Genomic DNA, 8,563 nt, shown 5'->3' with positions numbered 1-8,563 from the left:
ACAGTAAATAATAATAATAATAATAATAATAATAATAATAATGGAATGCATTCTGCTTTGGAAATTCCATTGGGATAAAAAATTTTAATTATCAGAAATGCTTGGTCTGCATTTTTGATGCAGGTCTGAGCCACAGAATACAGCTCAGATAAATACAGTTCCCAAGGCTCCCAGTATGATGATTGGCAACATAAAACTCCCAGACTATGATGGAATGGAGCCAAAGAGGGATGCAGCAATCTTGATTTCATCTTTATAACTGCAATGAGATATACCTGTAGAAAAACAGTTTCATTGCCATTGAATCTGGTTGACATCACTCCTCTTTCCACACAAGCCTACCACAAGATGTTCTTATCCTTTCCCATGGTGCTGTCAACGAATGGGGCTGCTTCTTTTGCTAGATTACTGTTTTGTGGTTCTAGAAAACATACAATAGACAAATGATTCTTCAAAATTCTATTATACTTTACCCAATTGTATAAGCTAAAATCTTGCAACTCAGCAATGATATAAACTAGGGAAATGTGGTGAATGGATAAGAATAAAACTAAAACTAGTCATTTCCACCAAAATGAGAGAAGAGTCACTGTAAGTTAGTAGTGTCATGGCACACTTAACTGGAAAGACTGGAGAAATTCCTCTTTATTTTGTTCTCATTCTGCTAGGGGTTGTGACTATCTTTTATGATATCTCATAATTTCCTATGTGTTATCACCACATATGGGATGTTTAGGATACACTGGATACAAGTTATTTGTTCTCTTTGTTATTCACTTGCACTATTCCACTCTCCTCTGGACGTTGCATTACATATGGATTTCTATACTCAATCTCTGCCACTGTTCTGTTTCACTACTCTGAAGATTTTGATTACTATCCTACAACTGTACTACCAAGCATTCCTGCTTATGAAACTAGGCTTTGTGCATAGCTCATCTTGTGAAATTCTTCCTTATTCACATATGGTTTCAGAGGAGTTTAACAACTTCTTAATTATTTTCTGCCAAAGCTAGTGAAGAACCACAGTTGGATGTATTCTACACTACATGTCAGAAATTCCCAGGATGTCTAGAGCTCATACACAGGTTATGTAAAAAAATAGTTCAGAGTAAAATGTAGAAAATCCATTGTAACATTTTAAAGTGAAAGCAGAGGGAAATGCATCTGTAGAATACCTTCCAGTATTTCATTGGCAGCCATAGTGGTGAGGCCAGTCTCTTTTCAGTGGTACGTAGAGACAGGACGAGGGGAAATGGACATAAGCTGCAGCATAGGAAGTTTCGCACGAATGTGCGTAAGAACTTCTTCACGGTGAGGGTGACGGAGCACTGGAACAGGCTGCCCAGGGAGGTTGTGGAGTCTCCTTCTTTGGAGATATTCAAGTCTCGCCTGGACGCCTACCTGTGCGACCTGGTGTAGGGAACCTGCTTTGACAGGGGGGTTGGTCTTGATGATCTCTAGAGGTCCCTTCCAACCCCTACAATTCTGTGATTCTGTGATTCTGTGATTCTGTGATAATACAATGGAAATTGATGTATTGGTACAGGTTCTGCTTGCATTTGGAGCATGTTCAAAGCCATTCATCCCACCACTGTATAAACCACTTTTTACAGTGTCTGCTAAATGAAAAAAAAAATCTCTCAATCTGAACATACTGTTGCAGCGTGTCACAATTTAACTTGAGGCAAAAGGTGGTACTGACAGTTTCATACCTCAATTAACATATTAAATGTACCTAAGTAAGTAGTAATCTACTCCAGAAATCATGTTTGGCTAAGATAAAAACTAGTCAAAAGATTGGAATTTTCATAGTAATCTAGGATGGATGCTTTCTACTATTTTCTGTCAACATAAAATATATTTTATGCTTCTACATTTCAAAACTGTACAGGTCTAAATGCCTAGATATCCTACTGGAGCTATGCAAAGTAGGTTTCTTTCTCAGTTTATTTAGAAATGAGAGAGATTATGCCACAAAATAACAACGTGGTTAAGGTTGGAAGAGACCACTGGAGGGCTCTGATACAACTTCTACACAAGCAGGGACATGTAGTGCCACTTGCCCAGGACCACATCAAGAGGCTTTTAAAGATCGTCTAAGAGACTCCACAACTTCCATGGGCAACCAGTCACAGTGCTTTATCATTCTCAAAATAAACAAATGTTTCCTGAAGTTCATGAAACTTCCTCTGCTCTGGTTTGTGCCCATTGCCTCTTGTCCTGGCACAGAGCATCACCAAAAAGAGCCTATCCCTGTCATCTCTGCACCATCCCTTCAGATATTTATGAACATTTGTAAGATTGAACCTAAGCAGTCTTTTCAGCAAAGGCACAGATAAAACATTTAGAAGAACAAGACAGCAAGGACAAACTGTTGTACTGCAATTAAATCTTCAATTTTTGAAGTGAGGGAATGTTGTTTGTTTGTTTTTAATTTATCCATTATTTTTTCATAGCTTCTGTTATGAATAGGAGGTTCAAAAACATGAGGATTAAAAACTCTGCTCTAAATTTCGTTGCCTTAATCATAGTGAACTGACAAGTAAGATAGAGCTTTATAAAAGTAAATCCTAAGAAGGCTTTAAGGCATAGCTAAATAGGCAAGTATTTTTAAAGTGCTAGGCCCTATCACAGCATCATGATGTATGATCTTTCTTGCAACCTTGATCACTATTAGGTAAGTTATGCTGAGATATGAAAGAAAATTTTGAATTTCGTGTTATTGAACATAGAACATCATTCTTTTGTTTAAAAGCAGTATTGACCTGATGCTCATGCAAATTACATTATTAAACTACTCTATTCATTAGAAATTTGTATTTTAAATTACACTATTTAAGAATAAATAAATTTATGTTTTCCATCTTTTAAATAGTACACTTCTTAATACTTTCTTTCTTCTTTCTGCTACTGCTTTTGTAATTTCTTTCAAGAAAAAAGTCATTGTTAATTTATTTTTACCAGCAATGAGTTGCTGTTAGGGATTATAAAAAGGAAATACAAATGCAAACTTTAAAAATCTGATACATACTTCTTATCAATTTCATAGATTGAAACCATGTTTTAGATAAAGTATTCAAAGTATATTTTTCATGTATGTAGCATCCACCCAGAAACATTCTTATATCCCACTGAGCACAAATGAAAATCAAAGTACTTTATTATATCTATTATCATGAATCAGTGAAACAAATGCAGATTATCATGAAATTTGTTATATTTCAAGTCCACTTCTGCTGTTTTTCTTTTCTACACACACACACACACACACACACACACAATAACCCCTGCAAAGTCTTCAATTATAGCTATTTTATTATCAAAATTTTACAGTCAACCAAGAATTAATCTCACATCAGTATTCTTAGGGAAAAAAAAACAATATTAAATGCTGATGTAAAAGTAAGCCTTACAGTTCAGATAGATTACTTTGAATTTGTATCCCACGCCACTTTACAAAAGGGCAAAGCCCAAAGTTCAGCAGCTCAAACTCAGATATAATAATTATGTGATGAAAATCAAAAATAGATGGCAGATTATACGTTTGTTTGCTTTGCTGAAGAATAGGTGATGACAGGTCATGTAATATTCCGTGATAAGATGCATATTCACGGTTTCTTTTTGAACAAAAGCATTTCAAATGGGCTGAACAATTTTCAGGAATCTTGTATTAGCCTTGGCTTTGGTTTTAACCTATTATGCATTTGAAGAGAAGATAGCTAGAAGGATATAAACAACTGTTGTCATTTCTAATAGCTCCTTTATTGTTTTAAACTCAAGATGCCCTGGCAACAGACAGAAGACAGGCCCTGAATAACTGTATACAATGGTGAGCTAATGAGAATTCCAGCAACTCATAATGTGAATCCGTAGAAAACAACATAATTTAATTTATCATCCCTAAAACAATAAATGTTGCTTTATTTTCAGAAAAAAATACAATTCTTTTTTAAAACCTGAACTTGCAGCATTTAGAATTCCATTTGGTTTTTCTTACCCAGATTCACCAAGATATGCTAACTGCCAAGCACCTGGATTCCATTTTTATTTTTCACATCTGCTTCAGGAACTTAAAAGAGTAAATATTCTGGTCTGTTCACTTGAGATATCAGTTTCAGTGCTTGCAGCCTTCCTTCTTTCTTTTTCTTTCTCTGTATGGTTTCCACACTAATGACTTTCTTATTAATAATATCTATTTTACTTTCTCGTTGTATGCATGAAATGTCTTTGATTAAAAGAAAAATAAATTTATTAAAAAACCAGTTTAATTTCATTGTAAACATGTTTATTCTCATCTTCTGAAAAATAAAATAAAATAAAAAGAGTCTTAAGAGAAAGAAAATAATCCAAAATTAAAGCATCATTTATTTGTTAAAATGTCTCCCAATGACACTACTAATTCAATACCACTGGCATCTAGCCCAAAAAATATTAGAAACAGAATTTTCCTAATATTTTATATACACTGGAATGAGATCTTGTGGTAAGATGCTGATTGATTTATTGAGGAGGCAAGTGATGGGTGCTACGATGTGACAATCAACATCACTTTGTGGACATTTGAAAGCATCTTCCTCCAGAGTTGCTTGCCTCTGGAAGAGAGTGCTCAGGAGTGTTTACTGGTGGAAGATCTGGCCTGTGACTAAATAGCTCCAGCTTGGTATGGGAGAATCCCAGAATGATACCATTGTGTCCTGAGAAAAACAGGATGCAGGTGGGCATCCCTGCTCCCTCTTATCTGCTGGCAAGGCCCAGAAGATGGGAACAAAGGAGTTTCAGCTGATATCCCAGAGCCAGAAGCTGCCATTCCAAGGAGAGCTGACTCAACCACTTTGGATTTGAGCTGTCACTCCAAAGACAGCTGACTCGACCACTTTGGACTTATAAATAAGTTGCTACTACCATTGAAAAGGGTCCATCATTGCCATGGTCACTGTCGTCGTTGTTATCGCCGTCGTCATTGTCAACAGAACAACAATGCCCGATGACCCACCACTACTGAAGATCAGTGACTGAACTATGAACCACGCTGGATCCATGGTGGTGACTATCTCCCTCTTGCTTCCTACAAAGACTCCTTGCTTCTTCTTTCCTATCTTTTCTATCACCCTCCTTTCCTTCCCCATCTCCCTAATTAAGATCTGTAATAAACTGGTTGGACCAACATTTGAATCGTTGTTTCTTAATCTCACGCTGGGTATACAGATATTAGAAGAACCTCCTCTCCCTCCTATAAATTGAAGCGAGACACCTTCACTCTAAGTTGATCTAAGCAAAGATCTAAAAAATATTGTTTTTATAAGAACATGACTTTTGTCGTCATATCACTTCTTTCAAATCCACCACAAATCTGCACTTCTTTCACAATTTGTCATGAATGATTTGAAGGTTCAGTCTGTTGCCTTTTGGCAGTTTTGAGAGGAATTAGCTCCATTTGTTTCCTCTTATCCAGAAGTAGGTACTTTAGTTGTTTTTAGAAGTGCACCAGCAGGTAAAAATCCCATGAAGTCTTCCTCTCCTCTTTTCACATTTATTACTCTCATATCCACCTGAGCCTTAAACTAATTTATATCCCAGAATTGTTATGAATACAAATGGATTTTTCTCTCTCTCTTCTCTTTTTTTTTCCTATGAAGTGAGACAAATACTCATCTCTGCAAGTACATTGCTGCTCGCTAGTCAGAATGATTTTACTCAGAATGTTATTCTGAAAGTGCGTGTTGGCACTCAGATCTCCAGCCATTGTTCTACGTGTGTTTACCGAGTCATTGCAGTCTCGGTAAGTTATTTTACACAAAGGTTATACCAAAGCTGCCAAAGATTTACTACAGCAATACTATAGGCCCAAGTCTCTTACAGAAGGATTTTATGTTTATGTAGATGTAAAGAATATAGTTCCTTATACATGCTTCTGTCCAGTTTCATAGAGCTGTCCTATGGATTGGTTGAAATGGGTAATCCATCTACATCTGTCTTTCAAGATGACTGTCCACTGTTTTTTGTAAGTTTATTAAGTATTGTGAAATAGTCAGACCCTCTTTAGAAACCAAAGTTGCCTTACAGGGGCCTCTGAATATATGTAGGGGCTGTTGAGGAAGAAATCAAAATGTACTTTGAAAACTGTAATATCTTTTATTAGCATTTCTCACAAAATCTTATATAACCTTGCATAAAACATGAACCCGCAGGGCAATGCTATAATCAAAATGATAAATAAAAACTTCAAATTTTTCATCTTTTCTTATTGTCCGTAAGAGTTAGCATTCAAATGGGAGCATTAAGAATTCCATTCCTTCTCTTGGTCAGCTAAAAATGTATATCTAAGGACAGTCATTATATTTGCAAGATTCTTGGACTTGGAGGATTTAAAAGCATTTTTCGAAAGGACTCTGAATAATCACAGGTACACTAAAGAAAAGTCATATTTTTAAAAGACTGTTTTATCTCTCACAGTTGCAATTTTTCAGAGGAATGTCTCCAGCTCTTGCACTGCTTCTAACTAAGCAATATTAGAATCTCAACAGATACAGCTATGTGTAGTTCAACGTGTTAGACTGCCAATTTTAATAGTTACTATGCCACAGTGTATTTTAAATTTCATATTTTATAATGAATTTTTTTATAATGTTTGTTTAGGTTATTAGGTGAAATTAACCTGTAAACTCAACTTTTTATTATTTGATTTAAAAAATCCAACTTTTTCATACATGCAACAAATGAAGTTAATACATGAAACAAATGAAGTCAATGTCATCATACAGGAAGAATTACTTCAGCCTTAGCCAGGTATTCATTCCCCTTTGTCTGTATGGCACTCTTGCAAAGAAGGGGAGTAGTTGGAGCTACATTTGTTACTGGAGTGAGCGTTTCAATCAGTAGGCTTCTAAGCAAAGGTAAGTCACACCCTCAACACATCATGATTGATTTTGCTAGTATCTTTTATCTCTGTTTAGAGGGCATCCAAAAGAAAGCTCTTATTATCTTCCTAAAGCTCCAAAAAAATTCAGGCACTGTTAAGCACCAGTCACTCAGTCTTGCATGACAGTTTGAAGAGTATAAAAAATATACAGTCTAGAGGCTGAAATAACTTTAACTTCAAAAAAGGGAAACAAGCTATGTGTCTAATAAGCAGGGATTTAAAAAATTGTAATGTTGGATTTGAACATTTAAGTCTCTCTTTTTGTCTAGATGAATATTTTAATAGATATTTTAATAGATATCAGCAGTATGGAAACAGGAAACATAGGTAAGCAGAAAAGAGGCTTTTTTTCCAATGCAGTAATTGCACTGGTCAGAACTTTTAGGACATTTTTAGTGTCTTAAACAAGAATTTGCACTCTATCTCAGACATGCAGAATAGATTATGTGATTTCTCATTCTGCCTCTTGTCTGTAGTTCTTCTGGTTCATACAACCAAAATATTTTACAAGGAGCTCAGTAAATAACAGTTTACCTTACCAAAGAACAAGTCATTTAAACAAATGGCATTTCCATGCCAGGAAGCAGAATATCAAGGATTTAATAGTATATGTTGAAAGATTAAAGAGCTGCATATAGACAAAATTAATTAATAAAATGAAATATATCTTAGTATTTAAAAATCCACAAGCCTTTTCTGCTGCTTTCTATTAGCTGCAACAGTGCAGTGGAATGCACTTCGGCTGCAGACTATCTCCTCCCATATGCATTGCATAATCTTTAATTCACATATTAAATCTAGTTTCAGAAACATCATTTATGTAACAGCCCCACAGATTATATCTTTTTCAATGATTATAAAAATCAAAATGTTCAGCCCATAATCAGATAATAATCTTTTCTACCTTTCCAGATCTGAAGTATTCCTGCATGGTACTATATGCTAATTTGCAATGCGAACGTTGTGACTCTGACGTCTGCAATCTTGGAGATTAAGAATGGGGTGTTTTAAGTTTCCTGAGGGGATGACTTAGAAGGATATGAATCAAAAACTCAACACTGAACAGTCTGTAAACCCCATTTTACCCAGTCTGGGGAACAGGAGAAGGGAACTGTGGTCAATGATAAAGGTATAAGTAGCTGTTGGTTGTTTGTTACAATGTGTGCCTGCCCATTAAGACACTCACTTTTGCAAAACTGTACAGCAAAACATGGTTCATAACAAATTTCACCTGAGCCTGGATTATTGAACATGAGCATTTCTCACAATCTTTTAGTTTTATGAATTTCCACAGTTTGCTTTGATCACCTCCTAACCTGACCAAAAAATTCAGACAGCAATTTTGGGAAAAAAATCTAGAAATCTCTTATTTTAAAGAATTCCGATTAGTGGGCTGGTATATCTTGATACTTATTTAAGCTATTTTAGTTTCTGACTAGTTATTGCCATGACAATGACAAATATATTTTCTTACAAATAGTAGTAACTTTTAAAATCTGTTCATTAACATTCTGCAGTAAACTCAAAGCCAACAATATAATCTATCTTGATTGTCTCTGCTTATTTCCCAAACATTTATACTGACCTTTCTGAAGGTATGCAAGATGTCTATTTTAAAATAAACATCAAGCTTTTCAGGAT

The sequence above is a fragment of the Meleagris gallopavo genome, chromosome 3, assembly GCF_000146605.3.
Source record: "Meleagris gallopavo isolate NT-WF06-2002-E0010 breed Aviagen turkey brand Nicholas breeding stock chromosome 3, Turkey_5.1, whole genome shotgun sequence".
Taxonomy (NCBI): Eukaryota; Metazoa; Chordata; class Aves; order Galliformes; family Phasianidae; genus Meleagris; species Meleagris gallopavo.
Note: the sequence above shows the minus strand (reverse complement) of the source record.